The 15,518-nt window shown below is 43.3% G+C and overlaps 1 protein-coding gene across 4 annotated transcripts in view; it reads left to right on the top strand.

Annotated features, from left to right (window-relative positions):
• Window positions 1-15,518, top strand: part of FAM110B (family with sequence similarity 110 member B) — a 116,149-nt gene that overhangs the window by 16,867 nt on the left and 83,764 nt on the right. For 2 of the 4 annotated variants that reach the window (XM_031441594.2, XM_064480827.1), the window contains exon 2: window positions 10,755-10,844. The gene's annotated coding sequence lies outside the window, so the exon portion shown is untranslated. Of the gene's footprint in view, window positions 1-7,218; window positions 7,379-8,222; window positions 8,271-10,754; window positions 10,845-15,518 lie in introns of those variants that run through there. The other 2 variants (XM_064480825.1, XM_064480826.1) reach the window with 2 other exon arrangements.

The raw sequence follows: 15,518 nt of genomic DNA on the forward strand, positions 1-15,518 counted from the left end.
CCAAGCGTTGTTCTCTAGGACTTACCCTGAGACAAACTCCTTTTCAGGTATGAAATTGCAGTTCAGGAAACAGGAGGAGGTAAAGATACAGGTGCAAAGTGCATCGCGGCTGCCGTGGCCTGTCTGCGTGGCTCCCCCGACTGGGTGGTTTGCACGGCAGACATGTATTTCTCACTGTCCTGGAGATCAGGAAGTCAAGGTCGAGATGCAGGCGGAATGTATCGTGAGGGCCGGCTTCCTGGTTCGTAGACAACAATCTTGTCCCTAGTTGGCAGAAGGGGTGGGGAAGCTCTCTGGGGTCTCTTTTGTAAGGACACTAATCCCATTCCTAAGGGCTGCATCCTCATGACCTAATCACATCCCAGTACCAATCACAGTGGGGTTTAGGGTTTCAACATATTAATTCTGGGGGACCACAAACATTCAGTCCATTGCAATAACACCACTACTGCTAATGGTGGAAAGGTAATTGATGATTTACTATATTTTTATATTTCAGATTCAAGCGGATAGTGTTAAATGTATTGTCATTTAATTCAGAACAACCCTGAGTAGAACTGAGACTCAAATTTGGGATTGTTTGACTGTAGAACGTACACATTTTACCACTAAGCTATAAATACTACCTGTGTAACACTTTTTTGGGATGATTAATCAATTAATTTTTTTATGTTTTAGATGGTCCTATCAATCAGCTTTTGATCAACCAGTAGTATTTTATTCAACACCTACTTTATTAAGGACAGTGATTTAAGCACGGGACACGATGGACATGAAATAATTCAAAGACTGTGTTTGTGAAACATACAGTTTAGTTGGAAAAATAAGGCTTACATAAAACAGCCAAACAGCCACAAAATGCTACCAAAGATCATATAATAAATGCTCTATTTTATGGAGCAAGCCGTCTTTCTTATCATGCAATTTTTTGTTACTGCTCAGATCACAGAACTGCCTGAAATGTAATGGAGCCATTAATTTGATGTTTCCTCAAAGTGTCCATCTTTCTCCGCCAGTCATTTATGTTGACATTCATTTCCCCGAAGCCCTAAAGACAGCCCCTGGCAGACATCAAATATGAAAGTTCAGTCCTCGGGGGAACCTTACCCTGACTTACTTTACAGACGCGCCAGTAGCCTGGGTCACACCTCCTCTTGCTGTCGGGCCGGACCGGGAGACAGCGTTGGAGGCTTCTGGGGTGCCCGGGGAGGTGGGGGCTGAGAGCAGCCTCCTGTGGTGCTGTTGACCCCGGACCTTCTGGATGAGGCTGCGCGCGCAGCCAGACCCCTGCTGTCACAAACAGGGTGATTTATGGTTTCCCCTCCATGCACAAGGCTTCACGGGTGAGAAGCACCTGGCTCTGCATCTGTAGGAGTGACATGAGGAGTGAGACGTGCCCAGAAGACACGTGTTCCCCGTGGATGAGCCTGGAGGACGTGGTGCCGAGGGGAGTAAGCCTGTCACAAAAGGACAGGTACCGAACCCCCCAGTTACGGGAGGGACTGCGAGCAGTCAGAGGAACAGGGACCGGGAGTGGAGTGGTGCGTGCGGGGCTTGGGGGGGAGGGGAAGAGGAAGGGAATGCTTAATGGGTGCAGAATTTCAGTTCTGTGAGATGAGGAGTTCTGGAGATGGCTGGTGGTGATGGCGGTACAGCAGTGTCGGTGCACTTAATGCCACTGAACTGGGCACTTGCAAATGGTTACGATGGTAAATTTTGTATGTATTTTACCATGATTAAAAAAGTGAAATAATATAAAATACGATGCCTCCAGAAAGCCTGGGTTTAAGTGTTAATAAAAAACTGCCCAACAGATTGTGTTCCATTTGATTAACATCGCGCTTAGTTTTTGTGGGTCAGCAGAAGATCCTAGTGTTGACGTCAGCACTGTTCTCCACTTGCTTATTAATAAGATGAATAGCTTTTTTTTTTTAGAGAAAGCTAAAAGTAGAGATTCTTTGGCCTGAAATCATTGCCACCTGCTCTGGAAAGCACTTGAAGGGGACTCCAGTTACACTTCTCGCCTCGACAGGAGAGCCCCAAACCTCAGGGCTTTGAGACAGAGATCCAGTCTCCTGAGGACCAGAAAACTAACGTGGGAAAGCCAGGCCCACGTGCTTGATGAGCGCAAGGCGTGGTGTCTTTCAAACAGCTTGAGGGAGACGGAGAACGCCTGTAGTCCAACACTGACTGTTATTGTGCAGACCAGTTTTTTTAAAGGGGGGGAAAAAAAAGAGGAGACTTGAATCTCATCTACACTCTCTCCTATTTGGCATTTAGAGATGCCTGGGAGGCGGGAAAGTTGCCAGTTTGTAATCATAGCAGAAAACAGAGATTTGTTGACATAATTTCTTGGCATGATGTTTAGAGTTATTTCAGTACTATTACATAATTTCTATTTTTGTTTTTCAAGGGCCATGGTGACTTATTTAATAGATAGTCATTTAAAAATTATAATTTATAGAAGTAGAATTATCCTGTGACCCAGCAGTCCCACTGCTGGGTATACTCCCAAAAGAACTGAAAGCAGGGTCTCGAAGAGAGATTTGTACCCCTATGTTCATAGCAGCATTATTCACAATTGCAAACATGTGGAGGCAACTTAAGTGTACATCAGAGGATGAATGACTAACCAAAACATGGTCGATACACACAATGCAATAATATTTAGCCTTAAAGAGGAAAGAAGTTCTGACACATGCTACAACATGGATGAACCTTGAGGGCATCATGCTAAGTGAAGTAAGCCACTCACAAAAAGACATGCTGTATGATTCCACTAATATGAGCTACTTAGTCAGACTCATGGGGACAGGAAGAATGGTGGTTACCAGGGGCTGGCAGAGGAGGAGTCGGAGTTCATGTTTAATGGGTCTAGAGTTTCAGTTGTACAAGATAAACAGTGTTCTGGAAATGACGGTGGTAATGATTGTCCAGCCTTCTGGTGTGTGTAATACCACTGACCTGTACACTTCAAAGCAGTTAAGATGGTAAATTTTATGTTAAGTGTATTTTACCACAGTAGAAAAATTGAAAACTTCCTATGTTTTTTTTCTTGGAAGAAATATTTTTCACAATATAGGTTAGTAAGGAATTTTGCACATAAAAATTTGAATAACTACAAAATACATGTTTTCTACAGTGGTTTCCGCTGGATAAAGAAATACAGTGATCTTGTTTTGCTAGTTTTTTTGAGGAACCTTCATATTGTTTTCCGTAGTGGCTGAACCAATTTACATTCCCGCCAACAGTGCACAAGGTTCCCTTTTCTCCACAGCCTCTCCAGCATTTGTTATTAGTGGTCTTTTGATGCTGGCCATTCTGACAGGTGCGAGGTGATACCTCATTGTGGTTTTGATTTGCGCTTCCGTCATGCAATCATGAGTGATGCTGAGTGCGTTTTCATGGACCTGTTGGCCGTCTGTGTGACTTCTTTGGAAAAATGTCTATTCAGATCCTCTGCCTATTTTTTAATTGGGTTGTTTGTTATTTTGATATTGACTTGTATGAGCTGCTTATGTGTTTTGGATATTAACCCCGATCAGACACAGCGTTTGCAAATATTATCTCCCGTTCAGTAAGTTGTCTTTTTGTTTTGTCAGTTGTTTCCTTTGCTGTGCAAAAGCTTTTAAATTTAATTAGGTCCCATTTGTTTACTTTTGCTTTTTGTTTTCCTTGCCCGAGGAGATAGAGCCAAAAAATATTGCTACAATTTATGGCAAAGAGTTTTCTTCCTGTGTTTTCTTCTAGGAGTTTTATGGTTTCCGGTCTTACATTTAATCCAATTTGAGTTTATTTTTGTAAATGATGTGAGAAGTACAATGACTTTGGAAGAACCGTGCTGACCAAAAAGAAAACATCTCTTAATATATTTTGGATTTAGGAAATCTCTAGTGCTGCACAAGTCTGAAACATTTTTAAGGAAGGAGGCTTCTTTATTCTTTTTTCCCAGAGAAGCATGTTAGTCCCACAGAATATGTCAAAACCGCCTTATTTATATTCATGTTCCTGCATCTAAGTAACAGTCCCACCCCCCTGCGGCTGGGATGTTAGCCTGGGAACCACCATACACTCTGTTTGCTTTGTTATTTTACTAATCTATTCTCAATGAGATATTATTTCCAGCTACTGCCTCATGATCATTAAAACCCTGGAAAATGACAACGTTCGTCACTGGATCAGTTAATAATGTGCTAGGTGTAAAAACGTGTATTTCTAGAATAAGCTGTGTGTCAGTGCCGTTTTGAAGAGTGTTAAAAATGAACATTTGAGACGTGCAACACTCTTTTAAAATGTATTATTTGGAACTAGGTGTCTTTATCCCTAAAAAAAAAAAAAAAAAAAAAATTGCAACACTGACGTTGTAGTCAGCATCTTACAGGTTTTTCCGTTATGACATTTTGAGAAATTTCTATCTTGGATCTACGTGGGTTTGCTAAGTGTTATTGTGTCTAGAGAATCAATGAGCAAAAGTGACGGGTTACATCTGAGTGAATTTAATGAGACTTTCCAGTGTGCTTTTTCTTTTTTTGTGAAGCCTAGAGAAATAGAGGGATCTGTTTCAACTCAGTCCAAATAAATTAATTCTTGGAGCACATAAACGGCCTCTTTTAAGGTGAATCCACAGCATGCGAGGGGTATGTCAGCGAGGTCTTTTTAGCTTGAACCTCAAGGAGATGTCCAGTTGTATAAATCTGCCTTTTTGGAAATAAAAGATAATTTCCTAGAATGTTTAGAAATCAATGACTCATAATCAGGTGACTCCCCTGTGCCTGTCATTTTGACACATTTTCACCGAAACACCCAGGTACGTATTATTTGCTGGTGAAGATCTGGTGGGAAGAGATGGCTGAGCGACCAGCCCCCATTTAGTGAGTAAGCACCGTGTCCTGAATCCTTTGTCACCTCCTTTGTGAGACGTTGACAGTTAATCTTCACAGTGACCTTTGAGGTAAGGGCTACAGTTCTCTCCATTCTCAGACCAGAAAATCTGGGCTTTCAGAGGTTTACTTACTCAAGATCACGTAGTTTGTGAAGGCAGGATTAAACCCAGCTGATAGACAAACACCCAAGAGCGTCCAGTAGGTAATCATTTTGGTTCCAGTTCTGTGTCCCGACATAAGGCTGCCTGGAATCCTTGGAGAGCTGTCAACTCTGTCTTCTGCAGCCTCAGGAAGATGGCATGTGCCCTGAGCTCACTCTCTACATAACCCACTGTGATGCATGCTGCTGGGTCTAAGATCCGACAGGACACCAGACCTGGGCCCTCTTGGAATCCCTGACTTGTTTAAAAATATCTACGGAGCGTCACATCCTGACATCCTAGGGTTTAAGTCTTGGGATTAAGATAACCAAGTGGAGGGCGTGGTTTATTGGGGAGGTACAGCTGTAACTAACCTTCCTCTCTGGGCTGAATGTGTTCCTGGAGACCGGTGAGGCGCCAGGGCATGAGGAGGAGGGACTGGTTAAAGCTTGGGGAGGTCAAGGGATCGTGTCTCAAAGGAGGGATTGTCCGAGCTGTGCGAACACCCAGTGGGCTGAAGCCCGCAGACACACATCAGGACACGTGGGGTCCCTCAGGCCGTGAGTGGCACCTGCAGTGTGAGGCCAGGAGGAAGGGTGGCCCCCAAGAGCATCATGCAGGGGTTCAGAATCGCTGGGGACCGTGCAGAAGGGGGAGAGGGCAGGAGATGCCCCTCCTTGAATTGATAGGATACCCGGGCTGCCAGCCTGAGTCGGGTCTGGCTTTGACCCTAAAGAGGATGGAGAGCCACTGAGAGTAGGTATAGGAGTGGGGGAATAGGAGGGCATGGTCATAATCCGATATAAAAATATAGATTTTGCTGCCACGCGGAAGACTGGCAGTCTGGGTGTCGGGAGACAGGTTGCAAGGCGATGGTACTGGTCCAGGTGGCATGTTAGGATGAAACATTGGGAAGGGAGTGTGGCTGCATTTTCAGCTCAGTAAACTCGCTGCTGCCAGGTCTCCCTACCTCAGGAGGCCGTCTGTTCAGATCTGAGGTTGTTCGTTGCTGGCATGCTTTCATCACGAGCCGTATTTGCCCCTGTAACATCCACCACTCAGAGTGATGTCTCTTCCCCATAAGACGGTCAGCCCTCCACGCCCACTCCCAGGCACTTCCTCAGTTGATTTTAAATCTTTCTGGGTCCTCTTCCTAACTGTCTGTGCCTCAGTTTGTCAAGATCTGATGATACTCAACACTCTTAGCGGCCTGGATTGCCTTGCAGGTGCCGGGTAATTCCAGGCTCATGTGTCTTCTGAGAGATGTAGCAGTGGGGAGGGGGAGGGAGGCTGGGGACTCCAGGGAAGATTCAGGCGCTAAGCTGGGCTTTAGAAGAAGGACTGTGATGAGTCCGTCCAGAGCAGAATAGAACATCACCCAGTGCCCCGCACCGGTGGACCGATTCGGAGCAGCGTAGTGCTTGCGTGCATTTGTACTGAGTTCAATGCTTCTGTTAGTTCAGCCTGTAATTTCTCTAGTATTTTTGTGATAGTTGAGAGTCGAGTGAGAAACTCAAGCTCCTAGGTCTCTTCCTCATTAATTAGTTGATAACTTCCGCGGTGGATGCATTACTCCCACGATGGGGGATGATGAACTTTGGAAGGTCAAAGGCTCTTTCTTACTTAATCCTCGTCCCTTTTTCCGTCTGGTGTTGTGACCAACAAACACATGGTGGCACCTCAGGAAATAGTTACGGAATGAACACTATTTATTTATTTCCCTATATTTGATTTTAGAACTGGGAAATTATTCCATCTTCACACATTTGGAATCATGATTCTATTATGTAAAATTTTAGCCATTTTTAACCTCGAATTAGTGATAACTGTGGTAAGCCTGTCTTGTGTCTCTGTTTACATCATAGTTAAGCACGTGCAGTGGACTAGGAGAGAGCCTTGTGCGTGTTTAAGAAGTATTTCCCAGTTAATGTGTCGAAGAGTTTTAAAGGATGGCTTTGGAGTTGATTTGTAGCCTGGCCCACGTTTAAGTTCCCATACTTGTTAGTTTTTTTCCTGCATATTTCTTGGTAACTCTTTTCCCTTTTATGTGTTACTCTCCATGGGTCCTCAGTCGTATTAGGAAGGCTACCCGTTTACGCTGAGGTTTATCTTAGACTAAACGTTATTAGACCACTGTCTGAAGACCTGTTTAAAGACCACAACCAGTAGGTTGTAGGAAGCTGCAGGACAGTAGAATAATTTAGTTTCCCTGTAAGCAGTATGATTGACGGCAGGTTTTGTTTTTTCTTTTTTGATGGTGTCCAGGTACTTAGCCATCAGGTTGCTATCATCCTGCTTAAGTATTGGAAGATGTTGACACCATCTGCTGAAGGAGTTGCAGATCTTATTGCCGAGGTTCGTGATTTTCAGGTTAAATAATGGTGGCACGGAATTTTGTTTTGTTTGTTTTTAATCAGTTTTGTTGAGACAGATACTGTATATACAATTAAATTAGCTGATTTCAGTGTATAATTCAGTGAATTTTCACAGATACACACGGTCATGTCCCCACCACTACAGTCATGACACTGGACCTTTCCATCCCCCAACGTGGTCTGTCCTGCCTCTCCGCAGTCAGCCTCTGCCCCTACCACCGACCCCTGGTAACACTTGATCTGCTTTCTATTGCTGTAGTTTGTTTTCTCTATAATCTCTTATATATTTAGCCATTTGTGTTTGACTTCCATCCCATGGTGTAATACTTTCGAGATTCATCTATGTTGTTGTGTCATCAGTCATTAAGTAGTATTTTTACTACCAAGTAGCAGTCCCTTGTGTGAGACACCACAATTTTTTCATCCATTGACCAGTTGATGGACATTTGAGTTCTTTCTAGTTTGGGGCCGTTATAAATAAGACTACTGTGACCATTCTTGTACAAGTCTTTGTGTGGAATTTGTGTCTTTAAACCTACCTAGGGGTGGAATTACTGAGCGTGTGTAGAGGGGATCTTCTGTCATCTGTTGGCCTGTTTTGATTTATCTTGCCCTGCTTCCCCACGTGGAATCTCTTTACTGAATCTGTCAACTCAGAAAACTGTATGTGGAGGTACGAACTAAGGCTCTAAGCACACACGCTCACACATCTACATCTGTCATGTGCAAACCTTGACTCGGGTGCCACCGTGAAGGTCCCTTCATGGTCCCAGTCTGCAGTAGGTGAGGGCATCCTCTCATGCTTTCTGGTTCTCTGGCAGCTGCGGCCGTGCAACGTCAATAACTGGGAAGTCAACCCATGACTGTGGATGGTAAGTCTCTGATCTGGGTAGGTTCGGTGCTCCTGAATGACTCCAGAGTTGTAGAGAATAAGAGTCCTGTCTGAACTCATGGCTCTAGGAATAATTTACCTTGAAATCCTTACTTTAAAGACTGCTTATGGAAGCTGTCAAATCCCTATGTCTTGCTGGATAGCTTTCTATCAAATCGACTTGAAGAGGTAGCAAAGCTATGATTATGATTTGACTACAAACAAGAAAGGGAAATTCTATTTTTAGAGTAGGTTTATATAGGTTAGACAGCCTCGGAGCATCCCGAGTTTCATTTCCCGTTTCTCAAGGCCCTTAAAAAGGTTGAATCTAGCTGGCTCAGTGGAGCAAAAGGCAGAGATGTTCTTGATGGCTTTTTTGAGCAGTGTTTCCTATTAATACACAGTTGAGTTGACTCACCAAGTGGTGTTCATTCCGTGTAGAATAATGGATGTGTAGAAAGATGGATGAAATTATGAGTGCTGAAGGGTTATTTATGAAAATTAAAGATCAGTTATGACCTAAGAGAGCACTGGGTTGGCACCTACTAGCAAAACTGAGGTCTAGGACCAGCTGAGCTGTGTGACTTTGAAGAGGTCACTTGGCCACTCTGGGCTTTCATTTCCTCAGCTATGAAGTGAGTCAATTGAAAGAATATGTGCTGTGAATGATTTTTATTGGGATGGCCTTGAGTCTACATGGCAACTTTGAAAATACATCCAGTCCTGAAATTCCTTGTATATGTGTGACTTTTCTACCTCTGAATCATTAGAGTCAAAGTTCAACTCTTTCTTACTTTCTCTCTTCCAAAGTATGAGAAGGAAAAGGCAGAAATAGTGTTAAAGATGAAAAGGAATTTTTGATACAACTTGAGGACAAAACAAAAAGTACTGTTTTCAAAATAGTAAAATACAAAACTTTTATTTTGTTATTATGGGTTACAATCAATTTATGTTGGACCAGAGGTATTTTGGATGAAAATTCCTCTAATGTCCTGTTCAAAGTCTATGATTGTATTCATTTGCATTCCTGGAATCCCATGTATTTCAGCAGGCAAATAAAATAAAGTCTTAAATTGCTGGCAGTAAGCAATCAAAAAGAGCCATGGAAATTGGAGTTTCCATCTCCATTTTAATTTAGTACTAGTTTTTATTTTATGTTCTTGTTGAACATTGTTGGGTAATGAGTCAAGGGAGGGTAGATTATTTTGAAAGCTTTAAATGCGAGAGTTGGAATTATCAGTCTTAGCTGTTATTTAAATAGACATTTTCAGGCTTTCTTTTTCTTTTTCTTTTTTTTTTTTTTGAAGCTATTCAAAATCTAGGTCAAGATTTGCACCCTAGCTCATAAAATTCTGGCATGTTGTTCATTACCAGTCACTCCAGAAAGGAGATAATGGTGGTGGGGGAGCTGGAAATCAGCCTTAATGAAGTAGTTCTTGGCCATCCTCTGTTGAAGTCCCAAGTGCCTCCTTGAAAATTTTACTATTGCTGACTCCTATTGCCATGCAAAACATAGAGTGAATCTCAATCAGAAAGATACCTGTTATGGTCAGAGCATCTTCCCTCCCTTTTTGCTCACTCCCCTTTCAAGTAAATGAAGATGTGGTTATCTGGACTGACCACACAGGTCGAAAGCAGACCCTAAGGGAGGAGACGGTGACGTTTTCCACCATGGTATTTTTCTTATGAGCTGCCAGATGTCCAGATAATGATCACTTGCATGAGTCATCTGAGTCTCTCCTAGAGGAGTAAGAACATTTATGTGACACCCAGACTTGGGGACACAACTTTCCTCCAAAAGCCCCAGTTTCTTTCCTTCTGTCACATTGTTTCTGGCCATAAGAACATGCCCGGTCCATGTTAATTATTTCTTTCCTAAAAATGAAATATTGTAGACCCCAGAATTGGGGTAATGTCGCCTCCAAGGGCTGTCCTTGCTCCAGGAGAAAGGAGGCTCGTGTTTGTGAGGTTGTGTGGGAGCTGTGTGTGTGGAGGACGAGGAAGAGAAAATGCTGACTTGGCAATGTTTTAGTCCGCTGCAAACATTAACAAAGTTCCTGAAATATAAACACTGTATCCTTTTGCCTCCCATGTGATGGGGTTTCTTGTGAAAAGGCTACATTAGTTCCTGCCAGGTTTTTGTGGATTAGAAAGACTGTGGGTCGTGCTAGGGGTGTGGAGCCTGGACAAAGCCATGCTGGGGTCTCCAAGAGAATGGCAACTCACAGGCTCGTTTGGGTATCTTCCATTAAACTCACAAACAAAGCCAACACTATAGTTGATTTTTATCTTCTTCTAGAATTAATTTAAAGTTTTACTAGCACAATTGTATTAGGAAGAAGCTTTGGACCCAGTTTTTCCCCAGGTATATTAGGAAATCCACTGTCTCTGGTACACAGTGATAATTGGTTTCTTTTAAATGATACATTAAACATTATTCACTTTTATTCTCCAGGATAATGTTTAATCTGTACTTTTATTTTAGAAATCTCCAACTGGACATCCCAGCGCCTGTCCTGTTAAGTCTAGAATTGGAAGTCAGCAAGGCTCTCCACGGCCTGAGAGGGAAGTAAAGGTAATTACATGTTAAAAAGTGAATTATTAAATTCATGTGTTCATCTGTGATCATAAAGTAATGACAACCCCTCATTTGTTGAGCAGAATGTGGGTGTTCCCCTGCCCCTGCCTCCTTTTCCACCATCTCCCTCCTGTTCACCCTCCTTCCCTCCCTCCCTCCCTCCTTGTCCCTCCTCTCCTGCCCCCCCCCAGTCCCTCCTTCTCTCTCTGCCTTCTCCTACCTTCTTCCCTCCTCTCCCTCTTTCCACGTATCCACCCAGCAAAGGTGTGTGGAGTCCGTCCTTCGGGGCCACTGGCGGGAACAGGAGGGTCTGGCGGAAACAGCCTCTGAAACGGGCGGCCCACCCAACTCTGCCGGCTCCTGCCTGTCCCATCGCTGCCCCCAGGCCCTCCCCCTCGGCCCTGAAATGCCCGCGCTTCCCCCGATCTCTGTGAAGTTGCCTGGCGTTTGCTTGCGGTGGCTTTTTCTGCAGGTTCGGTGGCTGTCCAACCTCCTCGGTTAGATGCGCAGTCACTTGGGTTGACAGAGCAGGTGTGTACTGTCTCCTAACGGGTGAATTTGTAAATGTGCTCGCTTGGTGTGAGACCTGGTTTATTTTTTCCAACCACCAACATAATACATACCTTGCAAAAAAAAGTTAAATGATCCTGATCCATAACATAGAATGTGACCATCTACACCAAAGCCACTACCCAGAAATAATGCCAGTTAAATCTGGGTGCACACACCTTAATTCTTTTCCTCTCTTTGCATATACTAATGTTGTTAATGAAGGTGTTCTATGAAATTTTTAAAATTTACTTAAGAATAGATCTTGAGTAGCATTAGAATCCATTAGCATGGACCAGGCTTTGATCGTGATCCAAACATCGGGTTATTTTGGTTTCTCTCATTGGATAGTGTTGTTTTTCCATCATTCTTTTTTTTTTTTTTTTAAGTATTTCATTTATTTATTACTGTATTATTTAATCATTTTATTTTGGTGTGGGAGGGTAATTAGGTTTATTTATTTTTTTAGAAGCGGTCCTGGGAATTGAACCCAGGACCTCAGGCATGCTAAGCATGTGCTCTACCACTGAGCTCTCCCCTCCCCCATCTTCCATCGTTCTTAAATGTGAAGTATATGAACACATTATCACCCATGCTCTGTGGTTGTTCTAAAACTATAAAAAGGGAAGCAAACGGGAATCTGACAACGCTTGATTCTACCATATCTAAATTAAAGGAGGCTTGTAGGAGGAATGTTGACATTCTTGTCCCTGTACTTCGAATCTAAAATGCATTCGAGCCATTGGTGTATTAGAGAATTTCTTACTCTTTGACACATCTGGTTTCCTTACACTTGAAACAAATGGCATTACTTGAAAAGAGGAGAGGACATAATTCAGGTGATGGTGAGTCACCCCTGGAAGTGAATGTTTTTGAGCCCTGCCTGGTTATCTTTGCTCCCGTGCTTGGCATCTTGCTGCTCAGTGAAGCTGGCAGCTGAACGGAAAATGCAGCTTGGGAATCGGAGCACTGAGAGCCCCTTTGTTAGGACGCTGAGAATATGATGACTTTTCAAACTTGCCCTTATTGTTACTGTAATACAGCAAATAAAGACGTTTCCGTGGGGGAGGTATTTTGTGTGGTTTTGAATGCGGTGAAACTCGGTCTTGTTCTGTCCTGCATTTAGGATGCTGCTGGGCTGGAGCCTGTCTCTGCTTTCTTTCTGCCCTCCCTCCTCATTCTCCCCCTTCTCTATCTAACCCTCTTCCTCCTTCAACCCACCTGCTTACAAGATGGATCTTACTTGTGGCCCTGTCTGTCCTGGCTCTCTCAGCGGCCCTGTGCTATGACCTGGACTTCCTCCAAGGTCCTGATGAGAATTCCCACTACCAGCAGTAACGAGGCTTGAGCCATGACGCCACCCCTCCCTTCCTGCAGCAGAGTTGTGCTCCCACAGACCCCCCACTACATCACCGGCCCCAGGAGGGAGCAGTCAGCCCCTCTGCTGGATCCACGGTGCTGCCTCTCCGCTGTTGACTCAGAGCCACCTCCCAGATGGTTTTGCCAGTGTTCTTTGCTGTATCTTTTCTCAGCTGATTTGGGAAGAAAACATTCTGCTCTATTAGCATCCCGACTTTGTAGCAGAGAACAGAATAATGGTTGTGTTCAGCGGGAGACACTGAGGCTCAGCCAGAAGTTTTATGTTCTCTTTGAAATCAAGACTTACTCTCTTATCTGCAGCGCTCATTTCTCACAGTGGAACTCGAGCAGTGTGTCTCCTGATCTTGCCGCGTGTTCTTCCGGACCGCACACGTTAGCCTTTTCATTAGGTGTTTTGTTTGTCTGTTTGTTCGTTTGTTTTGGAAATCTGCACGACTATAAAAATTTGACTTTGTTACACGGTTGCACATAGGTTATGGTTTGTCCTGAGATTAAACAAGTAAACAGATACTTCTCAAAATTTGTTGCAGTGCCAAGTGAAAGTTTCTAAAAACCACAGAGTAGTTGAGTTGCTGCTCAGAATGGGATAAATGAGTGGGTCCCCCCCGCCGCACCCCCCACAGATGCACACCCGGAGGTGACCTTTGATTTAAACTTTCACTGAGTTTGCCTCCTTATTTGCTTTTGGTATCGATCTGACCTGAGAACCATCAAAGAGCAAACCATGTAAGCAGGAGTATTTCAATATGTAGTGATATATGCAGTTCTTCAAACCCTTCAAAGCCTGAGAATTTTAATTTTTCTTCTCCAAGTCCTGTCTTTTTGAATTTCTGTAGTATAAACTTAGATTTTTTTTTCTTAGACTGAATTTCCCTGATTAATATCCAGTCATACTTTTATGTATGTATTTTTACTCTGTTTTATCGTTTAGTTAAAGGAGAAAAACATCTAGGGGAAGGTTTTGGCTTTTGAGGGTTTTTTGAGACCATTAAGTTATTGATAGACTTTTCATGTATTCATGGCATTAAAGTACAAGTTTGTTAATTTTTTTTTTCCAACTTAGTCTCTAATCCTGGCCTCTGATTAGTCTTCTACAAAACCTGTTATCAACAGTAAATGATTCTAATTGTTACATGTGATGATTTAAAAACAAACAACACAATACTTAGCTCTTTTTCAGGTTTTTGTACACAAGTGTGCGATTTGGCTTTTCTTTCTCTAAGGGGAAATTTGATTATTTTATTGATTTAAAATGTTTCCAATTTATGCTGCACACTCTGGTCATAAAGATGAAGTTCTGTTTTAAGGAGGAGAGCTATCTTTCACATTTTTTAGTAGCATCTCTTTTCCAAGAGTACCGTTCTTGGCTGCGTCTTCTGACTTGTTTCCTACGTTAGTTAGAATTGGGAAGCAGATGCTTCTTTTCTCTCTTTCTCACTGCTGCTCGGGGCCACCAGGCCTCGTCATCTTGCTTCTCCTTTTCTCTGTCCAGCTGCCGTTTGCATGTCGTCTCAGAGGATGCTCTGCTTTCTTTGGTCTCTGTTACCTGAGCAAGTAGGCGTCACCAAAACCTGACACATGCAGGGACTGTCTGGACTTGAAATGCAGGCTGTAGGGGACCCAGTGAATTCCAGATTGTTCTGACCTAGTAAATCCCCCAATATTTGTTTCTTAATCTTCAAAAGGTACTTTTAGGAGGTTGATTGTACCTACTGAAAAAGCATGTCGTTCTTCTCACCGTGAGTGACAGCTGATGACATAAAAATGTGTTGTAGACTTTTTCCACTTACATTTTAAAGCTCAGGCATTGCTCACTCTGGATCCGGTGGCCAGGCTGCTGTCACTCCTCACATCAGCCCTAGGACATTATCAGTGTCTGTTCTGTTTACTCAGAACTGGGGCGTATTTTCTGTATGAAATCGAGGAGTGTTTGAGATGGAGGTGTTGCAGGTTTCACTTTAACTCCTTATTGTACGGAGGAGAAAACTGAGACCACTTTGCAGTTGCCTTCATTTAATATAAATGCGGCAAAGATATCTTTTTCTATTGTTGTTAATGGAGGTATTCTTCATGTAATTAAAATATTTACAAAAAATAATTAGTGCATTAAGTCATATTAAAGGTGATCAGCCTTCAGTATGCACCCCAGGAAGGGACAGCTTTGTTTAAACTGGGGCCTCTGGGAGCAGAGCTGGCTTCCATGAGTGTCCTCAGTGGCCATGTGGTTGCACTTGCTCCTTTAATAGTTCACCTAACACACGGGCATCCACAGTACCATGTGAGAAGGCAGGGCTGGTACTCTTGAGAAGCTCAGAGATAATCTACCAGAGTTGTTACCTGACCCCCTATTTCTGTAAATTTAGCATCTGGTGGGGCCACCAGAAATCCCCGAGGAAGCTGAGCAAAGCATAGCAGCCCTGCGTTAGGGTTTATGAACTGGCATGTCCCCAAGTCCTTCTGGGGTAGCCCTGCAGGGTGTTGCCCGAGGTGCCTGGGATTAGGTTCCAGGTGAAACTGAGAAGGATCCTTGGGGGCCTTCCCGGGAATAGGCCTCCCCACCCCTGTCCCCCTTGTCCCCTGACTCTAGTTTGTGAAAAAGCTTTAACCTCCTAGGCCTTCCCCCAGTTCCAGAGAACAAGTTTTGTCAGAAATTTTTTTTTAAAAATGCAGAAACAAAGAAAGGCAGCCAAGCAAGACAAAATAATAACAATTCAAGTGTAAAACAAAGTCAAGGACCTTTAG

The sequence above is a fragment of the Camelus dromedarius genome, chromosome 30, assembly GCF_036321535.1.
Source record: "Camelus dromedarius isolate mCamDro1 chromosome 30, mCamDro1.pat, whole genome shotgun sequence".
Classification (NCBI taxonomy): Eukaryota; Metazoa; Chordata; class Mammalia; order Artiodactyla; family Camelidae; genus Camelus; species Camelus dromedarius.